We start from the raw sequence: 16525 nt of genomic DNA on the forward strand, positions 1-16525 counted from the left end.
GGCTTTGGTGTATTTGCTCTACAAGGACCAACAACGAAGGTGATCGGCTCCGGGGCCTGTCTGGGTCCACCACAAACATGAACAGTTTAAGAATGATCTTACGATTATAAAAACTAGTAAAAAACACATGGTAACATACAGAAAGTACTATTATTTTGTGTTAAAATTACATTCTATAGACAAGTGTTTTTTATTATCACTAACCTTATTATCCTTAATGTCGAAATAGAGTTTGCAATCTGAGTACTGAGACAACACTAATGTATAATGAGTTTCCAGCAGGAGGGTAGTCGCCTACAGCTGGTGTTCCTATTGCCCATTTGTGGCATGTGAAGTTTATAGTCAATATTCAAAATATGCAGAAAATACAAATGAGCACAGTAAGTTCTATATTTAGTGTGTGTTCTCAACTTTATCCACGGACTAAGCCATTACCTAATCCATGGCCCAGATGGAGTCTGTGTCTCTACCAATATTAGTCATCACCTCATTTCTTCTGATGCTGAGGTGTGCTCCAGAGTGAGTCAGAGTGAGCTAAAGCAGCTAAATCTACATCAATCCTTTTTGATAGCTTTGGTAGCAATTATTTTCATCAACGACCATTTATTTGCTGTACATTTTCAACTTATTGTTTCTGAACTTAAAACAGATGTTAACATTTTTGTCAAGGGGTGAGCAATAGAGCTGGACAATTTTGGAAAAAATACCTAATTGCAATTATTGAGACCATTGTAATCATAATCTGACTTTGAAATGCGAAGGTAGCTACAGTTTAGTCATTTAGGATCAAATTGGAAACAAGCAGCACATGCATTTCGAAGGTTTAATCAGGGTAGTCGATTTTAGGTTAATTAAAGTGGACATATCTGTCTTTAATTGGCTTTTAGAAAACACACTTAACTACAATCAACACCATTGTAACAAGATGTTAAAGCGTCCTCTGAAAGGAAATGAAGGGATACATAAATTAAACACTTAGTGAATGCTAATAGGTGATATATTATGGCAGGGGTCAGCAAACCTAGGCACGCGTGTCGCAGTGGGAGTGGCCACGCGTGTCGCAGTGAGCACGCGTGTCGCAGTGGGCACGCGTGTCGCAGTGGGCACGCGCAGTGGGCACGCGTGTCGCAGTGGGCACGCGCAGTGGGCACGCGCAGTGGGCACGCGCAGTGGGCACGCGTGTCGCAGTGGGCACGCCTGTCGCAGTGGGCACGCCTGTCGCAGTGGGCACGCGCAGTGGGCACGCGTGTTGCAGTGGGAGTGGGCACGCGTGTCGCAGTGGGCACGCGTGTCGCAGTGGGAGTGGGCATGCGTGTCGCAGTGGGCACGCGCAGTGGGCACGCGTGTCGCAGTGGGCACGCCTGTCGCAGTGGGCACGCGCAGTCGGCACGCGCAGTGGGCACGCGTGTTGCAGTGGGAGTGGGCACGCGTGTCGCAGTGGGCACGCGTGTCGCAGTGGGCACGCCTGTCGCAGTGGGCACGCCTGTCGCAGTGGGCACGCGCAGTGGGCACGCGTGTCGCAGTGGGCACGCGTGTCGCAGTGGGAGTGGGCATGCGTGTCGCAGTGGGCACGCCTGTCGCAGTGGGCACGCGCAGTGGGCACGCGTGTTGCAGTGGGAGTGGGCACGCGTGTCGCAGTGGGCACGCGTGTCGCAGTGGGAGTGGGCATGCGTGTCGCAGTGGGAGTGGGCACGCGTGTCGCAGTGGGCACGCGTGTCGCAGTGGGCACGCGTGACGCGTGTCGCAGTGGGCACGCGTGTCGCAGTGGGCACGCGCAGTGGGCACGCGTGTTGCAGTGGGAGTGGGCACGCGTGTCGCAGTGGGCACGCGTGTCGCAGTTGCGACACGCGTGTCGCAGTGGGCACGCGTGTCGCAGTGGGCACGCGTGTCGCAGTGGGCACGCGTGACGCGTGTCGCAGTGGGCACGCGTGTCGCAGTGGGCACGCGTGTCGCAGTGGGCACGCGTGTCGCAGTGGGAGTGGGCACGCGTGTCGCAGTGGGCATGCGTGTCGCAGTGGGCACGCGTGTCACAGTGGGAGTGGGCACGCGTGTCGCAGTGGGCATGCGTGTCGCAGTGGGAGTGGGCACGCGTGTCACAGTGGGAGTGGGCACGCGTGGCGCAGTGGGCACGCGTGACGCAGTGGGCACGTGTGTCGCAGTGGGCACGCGTGTCGCAGTGGGAGTGGGCATGCGTGTCGCAGTGGGAGTGGGCACGCGTGTCGCAGTGGGCACGCGTGTCGCAGTGGGCACGCGTGACGCGTGTCGCAGTGGGCACGCGTGTCGCAGTGGGCATGCGCAGTGGGCACGCGTGTTGCAGTGGGAGTGGGCACGCGTGTCGCAGTGGGCACGCGTGTCGCAGTGGGCACGCGTGTCGCAGTGGGCACGCGTGTCGCAGTGGGCACGCGTGTCGCAGTGGGCACGCGTGACGCGTGTCGCAGTGGGCACGCGTGTCGCAGTGGGCACGCGTGTCGCAGTGGGCACGCGTGTCGCAGTGGGAGTGGGCACGCGTGTCGCAGTGGGCATGCGTGTCGCAGTGGGCACGCGTGTCGCAGTGGGAGTGGGCACGCGTGTCGCAGTGGGCATGCGTGTCGCAGTGGGAGTGGGCACGCGTGTCACAGTGGGAGTGGGCACGCGTGGCGCAGTGGGCACACGTGACGCAGTGGGCACGTGTGTCGCAGTGGGCACGCGTGTCGCAGTGGGAGTGGGCATGCGTGTCGCAGTGGGAGTGGGCACGCGTGTCGCAGTGGGCACGCCTGTCGCAGTGGGCACGCGCAGTGGGCACGCGTGTTGCAGTGGGAGTGGGCACGCGTGTCGCAGTGGGCACGCGTGTCGCAGTGGGAGTGGGCATGCGTGTCGCAGTGGGAGTGGGCACGCGTGTCACAGTGGGAGTGGGCACGCGTGGCGCAGTGGGCACGCGTGACGCAGTGGGCACGTGTGTCGCAGTGGGCACGCGTGTCGCAGTGGGCACGCGCAGTGGGCACGCGCAGTGGGCACGCGTGTCGCAGTGGGAGTGGGCACGCGTGTAGCAGTGGGAGTGGGCACGCGTGTCGCAGTGGGCACGCGTGTCGCAGTGGGAGTGGGCATGCGTGTCGCAGTGGGAGTGGGCACGCGTGTCGCAGTGGGCACGCGTGTCGCAGTGGGCACGCGTGACGCGTGTCGCAGTGGGCACGCGTGTCGCAGTGGGCACGCGCAGTGGGCACGCGTGTTGCAGTGGGAGTGGGCACGCGTGTCGCAGTGGGCACGCGTGTCGCAGTGGGCACGCGTGTCGCAGTGGGCACGCGTGACGCGTGTCGCAGTGGGCACGCGTGTCGCAGTGGGCACGCGTGTCGCAGTGGGCACGCGTGTCGCAGTGGGAGTGGGCACGCGTGTCGCAGTGGGCATGCGTGTCGCAGTGGGCACGCGTGTCACAGTGGGAGTGGGCACGCGTGTCGCAGTGGGCATGCGTGTCGCAGTGGGAGTGGGCACGCGTGTCACAGTGGGAGTGGGCACGCGTGGCGCAGTGGGCACGCGTGACGCAGTGGGCACGTGTGTCGCAGTGGGCACGCGTGTCGCAGTGGGCACGCGCAGTGGGCACGCGCAGTGGGCACGCGTGGCGCAGTGGGAGTGGGCACGCGTGTAGCAGTGGGAGTGGGCACGCGTGTCGCAGTGGGCACGCGTGTCTCAGTGGGGACGCGTGTCTCAGTGGGCACGCGCAGTGGGCAAGCGCAGTGGGCACGCGTGTCGCAGTGGGCACGCGCAGTGGGCACGCGTGTCGCAGTGGGCACGCGTGTCGCAGTGGGCACGCGTGTCGCAGTGGGAGTGGGCACGCGTGTCGCAGTGGGCACGCGTGTCTCAGTGGGGACGCGTGTCTCAGTGGGCACGCGCAGTGGGCAAGCGCAGTGGGCACGCGTGTCGCAGTGGGCACGCGCAGTGGGCACGCGTGTCGCAGTGGGCACGCGTGTCGCAGTGGGCACGCGTGTCGCAGTGGGAGTGGGCACGCGTGTCGCAGTGGGCATGCGTGTCGCAGTGGGCACGCGTGTCACAGTGGGAGTGGGCACGCGTGTCGCAGTGGGCATGCGTGTCGCAGTGGGAGTGGGCACGCGTGTCACAGTGGGAGTGGGCACGCGTGGCGCAGTGGGCACGCGTGACGCAGTGGGCACGTGTGTCGCAGTGGGCACGCGTGTCGCAGTGGGCACGCGCAGTGGGCACGCGCAGTGGGCACGCGCAGTGGGCACGCGTGTCGCAGTGGGAGTGGGCACGCGTGTAGCAGTGGGAGTGGGCACGCGTGTCGCAGTGGGCACGCGTGTCTCAGTGGGGACGCGTGTCTCAGTGGGCACGCGCAGTGGGCAAGCGCAGTGGGCACACGTGTCGCAGTGGGCACGCGCAGTGGGCACGCGTGTCGCAGTGGGCACGCGCAGTGGGCACGCGCAGTGGGCACGCGTGTCGCAGTGGGCACGCGCAGTGGGCACGCGTGTCGCAGTGGGAGTGGGCACGCGTGTCGCAGTCGACACGCGTGGGCACGCAGAGGAATTTTGAGTGGCACGCGCAGCAAAACGATTCACAAAATGTAATGTCCAGTTGCGCTCATTGACAACATCCGCGCTCTCGCTTCTGCTGATGATTGACATGTGCTCAGCGACATGGTTCTGTGCCCACCGCGGCTTGAGGGTCTTTCCCTGGTTTGCACGCACGATAGAGGGTTAAACATGCAGCACTGTGCACTTTCGCAGCGGAGTAGTTCGAGTGTGTATTGTCTTTGTTTTTGTCCTTTTTTCAACTGCATGGCAAAATGTGCTGTGTAGTCATGTTTTTGAAGAGTCCAAAGCAGCGGTGACACAGGCTTGTGTAACAGCACTGTGTGACCTCAAAGTGCAGCAGCCAAACACTTCTTGTGTCCATATTCTGGCTTCTGAAAGATTCTTATTATGAAAAGGCCAGAGAGTGACAAAGCTTTAAAGACAAGTGCATTGACAGGAGAAAAAGCAGCTAAAGCGCAGCGTTCTCCCCAGAATAAGAATCTTTCTCATCCGAGGTTCAGTCTAAACTAAAATGGAATAAAATAAAAGAGTGTTTTTAGGAATACAATATGAGGAATACATTATGGGAAGTATTAATAGTCATAAAAGTTATAAAAAACAACAAGAAAAAGCACCAGAATGCAAGGATTTACTTAAGGGGAAACTGTTTTACACCAGTTCAGAACAAATTATTTGATTAAATTTAACCTTCATTTAACCAGGAAAGTCCCATTGAGATTAGATACCTCATTTCCAAGGGAATGAAGCTAAAATAAAACACCAAGTACGCTTTTGATGAGGGGACATTAGTGTAACATGGTTAAAAGCACATAAATGTTCCATAATATTTGTCCGTTAAATAATTGTTGCCTTTGCAAAGTTATAATAATGACTATTCAAAGTGTGATTCTATTGCAATCTTGCAGCTCTAGTAGACCCTAGTACACAGACCTCATAATCAATAATAATCTCAACTCTGCCTCCTTGACCAGGCCGACATGTTGCCACAGTGGATGGAGGGAAACGTGGCTCCCTCGCTGTGGGCTTAAGTGGAAAAAGCAGTAGTTTGCTGGGGTTAATGGGTTCACTCTCAGGCTGAACAGCAGAAAGCTTTTGCCTCATCTCCTCAGAGTGTCACAGCATCAGCACAGCAGCAGCCTCTCTTCAGGATCAACAGGTATCACCACGGACACCGACCAAACCACATGCACCGCGGTCATGTGAGCGAGCAACACGAGGCACTGGACTGAAGATGACACAAGTGGGACATTTACTACAAAGGTAACACTATGTTTTTTAAATGTAGCCTATAAGATTAGCATGGGTCTGGGTCAGGGGTTGACACGAGAGTGATGGAGCCCTCACTGAATGATCATACTGACCACATAACTACAGAGGCCCGGAGAGGACAAACAAACAGTGGCTCTTTCACACTTCACATTTTGAAAAGGTCAAGTGAACAGTGAGTCAGTGGCTATTCAGAGGCTAACAATGCACCCAGGCTAACGCACACAAGTGAATTATACTGAAACAAAGAGACACAGGCAGAAACGATGACCACAGGGGATGACTCTGCAAAAGCACAGCTTTAACACTGATATATAGGCATAGTATGTGTGTGAGTCATTGATTCAATAGCTGGGATGCAATATACTTTTAATAAGTTTTAAGCATGTTACCCTCACTTACAGTCTTGAGGTAGAATGTAGAGGTTTGTGCATGTTTGAGTTATCTTTATGCTTCTGCATTCAAGACGCCTTTGCTAAGACAAGTTCCACAATGCTCACATACACACCAACTGCTCTGAACTTACTTCATTATTCACATTTGATTTCTTAATGGGGCATTACATGTAGGATTAAGCCACACCCTTAACCTCTTTGGCTCAAATGATCATCTGCTGTCAGCCTGCTCCGGTAGTGGCACTTTGACATGATGATACTGTGACATCTTTTTGTGTTAATGTTAATGTTTCTTTGTCTGTCCTGAAAAGTGTCACATTAAAAACATTATTTTGTACATTATGCAAGGTTATTGACCTTTTTTAAATAACAAAGGTCTCAATGGAGCAGAATACAGCTGCATTATAAAGAACCAAATTATCATCACAGTATTAGCTACCAAAATTTCCAAATAACAATAAATTCAATATACCGAAATATGCTGAAACTGGTCATCTGATATATCTATATGGTCTTTTTGTTTTTTAACACACACAAAAAAAATGCTGTAATTATTGAATTGAAGTTTCTCTGTGGATCTAATAGAATATCTCATTATTCAAGAGGTTTATCAAGTAGCTTTTCCCTCAAGTTCCTCAATATAAAATATGTTATGAGTAGCTGTAGCTGTAGCTGTAATCTACACATGCCCTATGATGACCAGGAACAAAAACAAGTGCACTTTTCACAGCTTTGAAAGTTGTGAATGTCAAAACTCTGCTCCCCCACAATCTGGCATCGACCCAACAGAACAGAAATACTGTGTTTTGAAACGTGACCTTGTGATGGGGGCGGCGGCCCACTTTGTGCTACAGAGAGAGGGACAGCTGCTCTGAGCTCTGTGGACTCTGTGTGGACTCTGTGTGGACTCACTGTGGACTCTGTGTGGACTCTGTGTGGACTCTGTGTGGACTCTGTGTGGACTCACTGTGGACTCTGTGTGGACTCTGTGTGGACTCTGTGTGGACTCTGTGTGGACTCTGTGTGGACTCTGTGTGGACTCTGTGTGGACTCTGTGTGGACTCACTGTGGACTCACTGTGGACTCACTGTGGACTCACTGTGGACTCACTGTGTGGACTCACTGTGGACTCTGTGTGGACTCTGTGTGGACTCTGTGTGGACTCACTGTGGACTCACTGTGGACTCACTGTGGACTCACTGTGGACTCTGTGTGGACTCACTGTGGACTCACTGTGGACTCACTGTGGACTCTGTGTGGACTCTGTGTGGACTCTGTGTGGACTCTGTGTGGACTCACTGTGGACTCACTGTGGACTCTGTGTGGACTCACTGTGGACTCTGTGTGGACTCTGTGTGGACTCTCTGTGGACTCTGTGTGGACTCACTGTGGACTCTGTGTGGACTCACTGTGGACTCTGTGTGGACTCTGTGTGGACTCTGTGTGGACTCACTGTGGACTCTCTGTGGACTCTGTGTGGACTCACTGTGGACTCTGTGTGGACTCACTGTGGACTCTGTGTGGACTCTGCGTGGACTCTCTGTGGACTCTGTGTGGACTCTGTGTGGACTCTGTGTGGACTCACTGTGGACTCACTGGGGACTCACTGTGGACTCACTGTGGACTCACTGTGGACTCACTGTGGACTCTGTGTGGACTCTCTGTGGACTCACTGTGGACTCTGTGTGGACTCACTGTGGACTCACTGTGGACTCACCGTGGACTCACCGTGGACTCACCGTGGACTCTCTGTGTGGACTCTGTGTGGACTCACTGTGGACTCACTGTGGACTCTGTGTGGACTCTGTGTGGACTCTCTGTGGACTCTCTGTGGACTCTCTGTGGACTCTCTGTGGACTCTCTGTGGACTCACTGTGGACTCACTGTGGACTCTCTGTGGACTCTCTGTGGACTCTCTGTGGACTCACTGTGGACTCACTGTGGACTCACTGTGGACTCTCTGTGGACTCTCTGTGGACTCACTGTGGACTCACTGTGGACTCTCTGTGGACTCACTGTGGACTCACTGTGGACTCTCTGTGGACTCTCTGTGGACTCACTGTGGACTCACTGTGGACTCTCTGTGGACTCTCTGTGTGGACTCTGTGTGGAATCTGTGTGGACTCACTGTGGACTCACTGTGGACTCTGTGTGGACTCTGTGTGGACTCTCTGTGGACTCACTGTGGACTCTCTGTGGACTCTCTGTGGACTCACTGTGGACTCACTGTGGACTCTCTGTGGACTCTCTGTGGACTCTCTGTGGACTCACTGTGGACTCACTGTGGACTCTCTGTGGACTCTCTGTGGACTCACTGTGGACTCACTGTGGACTCACTGTGGACTCTCTGTGGACTCACTGTGGACTCTGTGTGGACTCTGTGTGGACTCACTGTGGACTCTGTGTGGACTCTGTGTGGACTCTGTGTGGACTCACTGTGGACTCTGTGTGGACTCTGTGTGGACTCTGTGTGGACTCACTGTGGACTCTGTGTGGACTCACTGTGGACTCTGTGTGGACTCACTGTGGACTCACTGTGGACTCACTGTGGACTCTGTGTGGACTCTGTGTGGACTCTGTGTGGACTCTGTGTGGACTCTGTGTGGACTCACTGTGGACTCTGTGTGGACTCTGTGTGGACTCTCTGTGGACTCTGTGTGGACTCACTGTGGACTCTGTGTGGACTCACTGTGGACTCTGTGTGGACTCTGTGTGGACTCTGTGTGGACTCACTGTGGACTCTCTGTGGACTCTGTGTGGACTCACTGTGGACTCTGTGTGGACTCACTGTGGACTCTGTGTGGACTCTGCGTGGACTCTCTGTGGACTCTGTGTGGACTCTGTGTGGACTCTGTGTGGACTCACTGTGGACTCACTGTGGACTCACTGTGGACTCACTGTGGACTCACTGTGGACTCTGTGTGGACTCTGTGTGGACTCTCTGTGGACTCTGTGTGGACTCACTGTGGACTCACTGTGGACTCACCGTGGACTCACCGTGGACTCTCTGTGTGGACTCTCTGTGGACTCACTGTGGACTCTCTGTGGACTCACTGTGGACTCACTGTGGACTCACTGTGGACTCACTGTGGACTCTGTGTGGACTCTGTGTGGACTCTCTGTGGACTCACTGTGGACTCACTGTGGACTCACTGTGGACTCTCTGTGTGGACTCTCTGTGGACTCACTGTGGACTCACTGTGGATTCTGTGTGGACTCACTGTGGACTCACTGTGGACTCACCGTGGACTCACCGTGGACTCTGTGTGGACTCTGTGTGGACTCTCTGTGGACTCTCTGTGGACTCACTGTGGACTCTCTGTGGACTCTCTGTGGACTCACTGTGGACTCACTGTGGACTCTCTGTGGACTCTCTGTGGACTCACTGTGGACTCACTGTGGACTCTCTGTGGACTCTCTGTGGACTCACTGTGGACTCACTGTGGACTCTCTGTGGACTCACTGTGGACTCACTGTGGACTCTCTGTGGACTCTCTGTGGACTCTCTGTGGACTCACTGTGGACTCACTGTGGACTCACTGTGGACTCTCTGTGTGGACTCTGTGTGGACTCTGTGTGGACTCACTGTGGACTCACTGTGGACTCACTGTGGACTCTGTGTGGACTCTGTGTGGACTCTCTGTGGACTCTCTGTGGACTCACTGTGGACTCACTGTGGACTCTCTGTGGACTCTCTGTGGACTCACTGTGGACTCACTGTGGACTCTCTGTGGACTCTCTGTGGACTCTGTGGACTCACTGTGGACTCTCTGTGGACTCACTGTGGACTCTCTGTGGACTCACTGTGGACTCACTGTGGACTCTCTGTGGACTCTCTGTGGACTCTCTGTGGACTCTCTGTGGACTCTGTGGACTCACTGTGGACTCACTGTGGACTCTCTGTGGACTCTCTGTGGACTCTCTGTGGACTCTCTGTGGACTCACTGTGGACTCTCTGTGGACTCTCTGTGGACTCACTGTGGACTCACTGTGGACTCACTGTGGACACTCTGTAGACTCACTGTGGACTCACTGTGGACTCACTGTGGACTCACTGTGGACTCTCTGTGGACTCTCTGTGGACTCTCTGTGGACTCACTGAGGACTCTCTGTGGACTCTGTGGACATGAAGGCAGCTCCTGGTCTTACTGTCCAAGCACACACATTCAACAAGATTTTTGTAAAGAAAGACGTCGAAAGAAAGTTGATGCAATAGATAAATAAATTGTATTGGCATTTTGGTGAAAGGGCAACACCAAGTAGCACACAATTGTGTAGTGGAAGGAAAATTGTGTATTGACTTAAACATTTTTAAATAAAAAATCCATCATCCGGAAATGGAAAGATGGCACAACTACAACGTCCACCAAAACCAAAACTTACAGGCCGAACAAGGAGAGCTCTGATTAGAGATGCAGCCAAGAGGCCCCTGGGAACTCTGGAGCTCAGGTTGACAGGGGACGACTATTAGAGCAGTGAAGCATTAGAGTGCTGCCCCTAGAGGTCTGTGCCGTCCGTGCTGCGCGTTGTCCGTGCCTCGCGCGCGTATTGTCAACGCGTTTTCAACGCGCCGCCTGTAACAGGCTTTGCAGCGTCGGCGTAGGACGACCTCTTCTTACAATGTCTAACTTTTCTTGAAAAGTTTGTCTTGAGAAAGGCATTATAATTATATCCTCGACCAAATCGATATATTGTCCTCCTTCCGCCGTTGTGGGTTGAAAAAACAGCTTAGTAGTACATGGATTAATGTGTCTGTCAAATGCAGTTTCCTCCATCAGAGTTTGTGAGGTTTCGCAGAGCCCCGCCCATGAGACCTGCTTCTCAATATTGGTGATCCAATCAAAAGATGTGCACGTGATGCACCTGCTGCTGGCTCCTGAGCAACAGCAGCAGACGTACAAGAGCCAACTCTGAAGCTGATTGGTTGACACATTATTTTCGTTTCCATTCCTTTTAGCTACAAGCACCAGCTCTGTTGAGTCTGAAGGCCTCGGCAGATTTTAGATCCCTGGCAACACATGACGGCTGAATATGATTGGATAAAAGATCTAACTTAAAGACCAGCCTCCAAATCTCAACCTGGGGCAGAAGCAGTGCAACCAAGAGGAAAGCCACGAAATGAAGAGTATAACTCTTACTCTGGGGAATAATTTAATAAATATTTGAGGGAAAATATATATATATATTTTTAAATCATATTCTGATTATGTTTAGGCTAGCAGAGAAGGCCTTGCTGACGGCCCACCACTGAGATATATATAATGCCACACTATGTAACATTCTAGACAAAACAAATACTTCTCCATGTAGACAGCGCCTTGTGATCATAAAGCTCCTTTTTATTTTCACAGTCCACACACTTTATCCAGACTTGACCTGATCATTTCAGAACTTAAGCTCAATTTGTCTATCAGCTTAGCAAGTGTACGATGACAATTCCCTGGTTAATGTTTTAACTTAAATGTATCTGCATTTTGGTTGACTTGAGCACTTTCCTGGTTTGTATTACATGATTGACTTGACTGTAATAATCTGCTTATTGTTTTATCTAACTTGACAACTGGAACACACGAGGTATTATCAATACACACGCAGTTTATTCTTAAGTTAGACTGTAGAAAATACTACGGGCACTTCCTGTTTCGCATGAGAATCCAATGCTGTATAATTAGATGTGTATATAAAATGGCAACAGCACACAGCGGTCTCTTTTTCACCCTGAGCTGCTATTACAGTGCCATCTTTACTGGGGCAAAGCAGATTTTGAAATGGGATACAGCACTTTTAATATTTCAGTGTTCTGTCGGCTGTTAATGCTCCAAGAAGTATTCAAATGAAAAATGTCACAAATTGAACTCATTTGTCAGAAAAGTTGTAATCCCAAATCCCATAACTGCGACTCAGACTATTCATGCTGTAAAATCATAATACATCAAAAAGACTTGTAGCTTTGAGCCAGAAAAGATGTAGAAAATGTAATCCCACAATTACTGCACATCTCGTTTTATGTCCTGACAATGATTTGCCAAATGCCGTTTTACTTCCAAAATAGTCGTTTTTCCTTATAAGCCTCTTCAGAGGAACATTTAAACAAAAGGCTCACCTTTTATTACATTTTCTGAAAGTCAATACCGCCTCCTCATCTTCTTAAGGGAACAGAGTGCACTGTAAATTAGATTGTGTCCAAAATAAGCAGACAAGCACACCTGCTGTTACCCAAGCCATGGCTGCCATGGATTCCTGACCCCTGACCCCTACGTCCCGCCTCCCTCTGCTCCACACACTCCCGACTGTCATCCATCTCCTTGAGCAGCTCCCGAGCGGACACTTCAAAGACCTAGATCACCATATATGTGACTAGCCTGTCCCACCATGTCCCACCACCAGAAAGTCAACGCGCGGGACACGAGAGGGACAACATGGTCAATATTGTGTCTGTGTTTGGTTTGTTTACCTCAGAGTAGTGGGGCCCCTCCTGGAGGAGTGGAGGGGGGCGCAGGGAGGGGGAGGAGCCAGTTCATCCCAGGATCCTCGCTCCAAAGTCAAGGCAGCAAAAAGCAAGTCTGTCCTCTTGTCCTTGGTCTGGAAGGAGAAGGAGAAGCGGTTTAGCTTTATAGAACAACTAAAACAGAACATGAATAATCCATATTTTAGTATTTTGTGGTGTGTCCCAATAACAATATTCAAACATAATGTCAATCCAACAGAAATGTGCGTCGTCAAACATATAATTTGAGGTTTAATTATCAGACAACTGTTAAATAGACGTCAAATTAGTGCAGAATTATCACACAGACTTAATTCCACTTTTATTTTTAATCAGCTCCTTTTGTTTTTGTTTTTTAACTATAAATGATACACTCAATATTAAAATTTTGCATATTTTCAAAGCAACCTCACAACACAACATTATCTAAATCTCGATAAAATGCCCACCTCCGATTGCAAGATGGTATTAAATCTATAGTGACATATTCTTTTGAAGTTTAGTATTTCAAAAATGTGAAGTATTTAAGAGGAATCACTTCTTAGCATGGATTGTGGTCAACGTAGGTTCAATCTTTTTATCATTCCACGGAAACAAAACAAAGCATATTTGGCAAACAAGTCTGATCATATTTCTGGCAGTAAAGCACCACACTGCCCCCACATGGTGACCCTGAAACATGTAAACAACTTCCCCTCAGGACAATGTGCTGGAGTGTGGAGACAGACCATTACAACATGGTGAAAAACCAAGCAGTTTTACACACATTCTTTACAACATTGTGTTAAGAATGTGTGTGCTTCTTGTATGCATATGTGTACTATATGTGTACTTTAAGTGTACTATATGTGTATTTTATGTGTACCATATGTGTACTTTATGTGTACTATATGTGTACTTTATGTGTACGATATGTGTACTTTATGTGTACTATATGTGCTCTATATGTGTACTTTATGTGTTCTATATGTGTACTTTATGTGTACTTTATGTGTTCTATATGTGTACTTTATGTGTTCTATATGTGTACTTTATGTGTACTTTATGTGTACTATATGTGTACTTTATGTGTACTATATGTGTACTTTATGTGTACTATATGTGTACTTTGTGTTCTTTATGTGTACTATATGTGTACTATATGTGTACCCTATGTGTACTATATGTGTACTTTATGTGTACTATATGTGTTCTATATGTGTACTTTATGTGTTCTATATGTGTACTTTATGTGTACTTTATGTGTTCTATATGTGTACTTTATGTGTTCTATATGTGTACTTTATGTGTACTTTATGTGTACTATATGTGTACTATATGTGTTCTATATGTGTACTTTATGTGTTCTATATGTGTACTTTATGTGTACTATATGTGTACTTTATGTGTACTATATGTGTACTTAATGTGTACTATATGTGTACTATATGTGTACTTTATGTGTACTTTATGTGTACTATATGTGTACTTTATGTGTACTTTATGTGTTCTATATGTGTACTTTATGTGTACTATATGTGTACTTTATGTGTACTATATGTGTACTTAATGTGTACTATATGTGTACTATATGTGTACTTTATGTGTACTATATCCAAACTTGAAAGACCCAGGTCAGGACCCTCTTACTGTGAGGTGAGAGCACTAACCACTGTGCCACCAAGATAAGATATTTCAACTTCCATCTGAAAGTCATTTGGATGATTTTTCTACAACACATTTTCTAGATGACATTAACACTCTGCTTTAGAAGACAATGCTGAATGCCTCTCTCTCCTCCTTCCCCTCCTCTGCAGCCCACACAGGGTGCCATGAGGTAATGCTGTGGCTTGTTACCCTCTGACAGGTGATGGCACACACTCATCGATCCAGGCCCAGGGTCCCGGAGCAGGGGTCAGCGCGGGGCCCTTCACGTTAAGGGAACAGATGCCGACAGTAGCTTTCACAGATAGATAATGTTACTCAATGAACAGAATCATGAGATTTTCTTCTAATGCGTGATATGTGGAGCTGGGTTTCATGTGCAAAATCAGGTCAACTCCAAAACATCACATGACTGTCACATGAGACCAAACTGGAGCGTAGCCGATTGATGGTGAAAGAATGATTCTATATTTTAGGCTTGCACGAGACAACCAAACCTAAAGTACTATTTATATAGTCACACTATTTTATGTCTGTTCCTATTTGGATTACACAATAAATATCAGTACCTTTTAGAAATTAAATACAGTTGTAATTGGAGCAAAGATTTGGTTATTTTAATTGTCAATTATCAGCTTGGATATTTTAATAGAGGAATACTGCAAAGCTGTGGTTTAAAGTTAAAGGACAAAATCTGACATTCTGTATTATATGGCAGGGAGTATCAAAAATGAATATTTATTTGAGAAAAATATAAATTGTGATCTTTCTTACAAGAATTGCAATCTAGTTATTTGTGTTTTAGAAATAGGATTCTGTTGAAGATTACATTTTAAATGCGCTCAGGAGATTTGACAAAAAGACAAGCTATGTATTTCAGAACATGTTTGTACAGATGTAAACTGCAGGAAAAGCCGTTTTTATTAGCCGTTTAAGATATATGCTTGTTTGTGGAGGAAACAACAAAATATCCTACAAACTGCCGTACAGTGTGGGAGGGCCAATTGCCACTACAATCAATACATGGAGGGGCCAATTAAATTAGAGTAGTCTTACATGTGGACTTAAAATACTATTTATTAGCTAAATGCACAATTTAACACATCATTTCATGACATCTAGGGTTTTTTCAGCCCTTGATCGAGTTATTCAATTGTGTTTTTGATACTGACGGTTTGGAACCTTCCAAACATGACATAGTTGGTGGAATAGAGCATTTTAAAGTGCATATGACATGTTAGACTACATATTTCCCCTAAACATACTATTTCCTAGGGCTGGGTGAAAGGTTGACAGATTGTCATGAGACAGTCAATCCTCTGTCAGCAAAAACATGACTTTGAAGGTTCCAATTTGAACATTATTTGTGTTAAATGGCACAGAAGCTATTTTTTAAAGAAAATCAAATCAAAAATCGAGATCGATTAATAAGGGCAATGTATTATTTTTTTCCCATCTCGTCCAGCCCTAGTATTTCCTACTAAACACGTAGCTTAAATTTGACTTCCTGGTTAGACATGCTGCAGATGTGACTTACATGAAGGTATTATCAGAGGTGGATAGAGCAGCCTGACATTGAACTCAATTAAGAGTAACAATACTTTAAAATAATATCGATCAAGTAGAAGTAAAAAGGAGAGAAAATATATTTTCACGCACATTGTAAGTGTTAACCAATACAACGCCATCTCTCATTGAATTCAGTCACTGAGTTTTAACATTGTAATATTACAGTAATGGGTCAACAAGTAATATTATTATTAACTTATTATTATGGTATTAAAAAAGGTTTTGACAACATGAAGACATAGTTAAGAAAAGTAACTTGGTATTGGCAGATTCTCAAAGCCCAAGTATTGATATCGGTATGGGATCTAACACAGTATGATTGGTGTATTTATAATTATATTTCTTCAAGGTACTGTAAATGCTCCTGCCTTAGCTATGGCAGTGTAAGAGCAGAAAGAACAGCCACATGTGCCCTCCACACACACGTCCAGCTTAATCACTGCTTATTATTACATCATTTCATTTTATAAAGCACCAGGGTGTGTCAGAGGGGGCTGCCAGCCTCTGCCATCACGCTCACTCACACCGAGGGGTCTGCAGTGGTGCCGACGTGTCACCCAGTGTGGTGGCTTTATGAGGACCCATGGGTGCAGATTAAATGAAGATTGTTAATCCCTTTAGCACGGCGCCGGGTGAATTAGAGAGCT

The 16525-nt window shown here is 48.7% G+C and overlaps 1 protein-coding gene across 1 annotated transcript in view; it reads right to left on the reverse strand.

Annotated features, from left to right (window-relative positions):
* The window catches only part of lzts2a (leucine zipper, putative tumor suppressor 2a), a 47338-nt gene extending 34576 nt beyond the window's left edge, over positions 1-12762 (reverse strand). Inside the window, 1 exon segment of the mRNA XM_072436482.1 lies at positions 12633-12762. The gene's annotated coding sequence lies outside the window, so the exon portion shown is untranslated.
* Between the last annotated feature and the right edge of the window lie 3763 nt (positions 12763-16525).

The sequence above is a fragment of the Eucyclogobius newberryi genome, unplaced genomic scaffold (assembly GCF_026437365.1).
Source record: "Eucyclogobius newberryi isolate DKJ021-1_F unplaced genomic scaffold, fEucNew1.0.hap1 SCAF_8, whole genome shotgun sequence".
Classification (NCBI taxonomy): domain Eukaryota; kingdom Metazoa; phylum Chordata; class Actinopteri; order Gobiiformes; family Gobiidae; genus Eucyclogobius; species Eucyclogobius newberryi.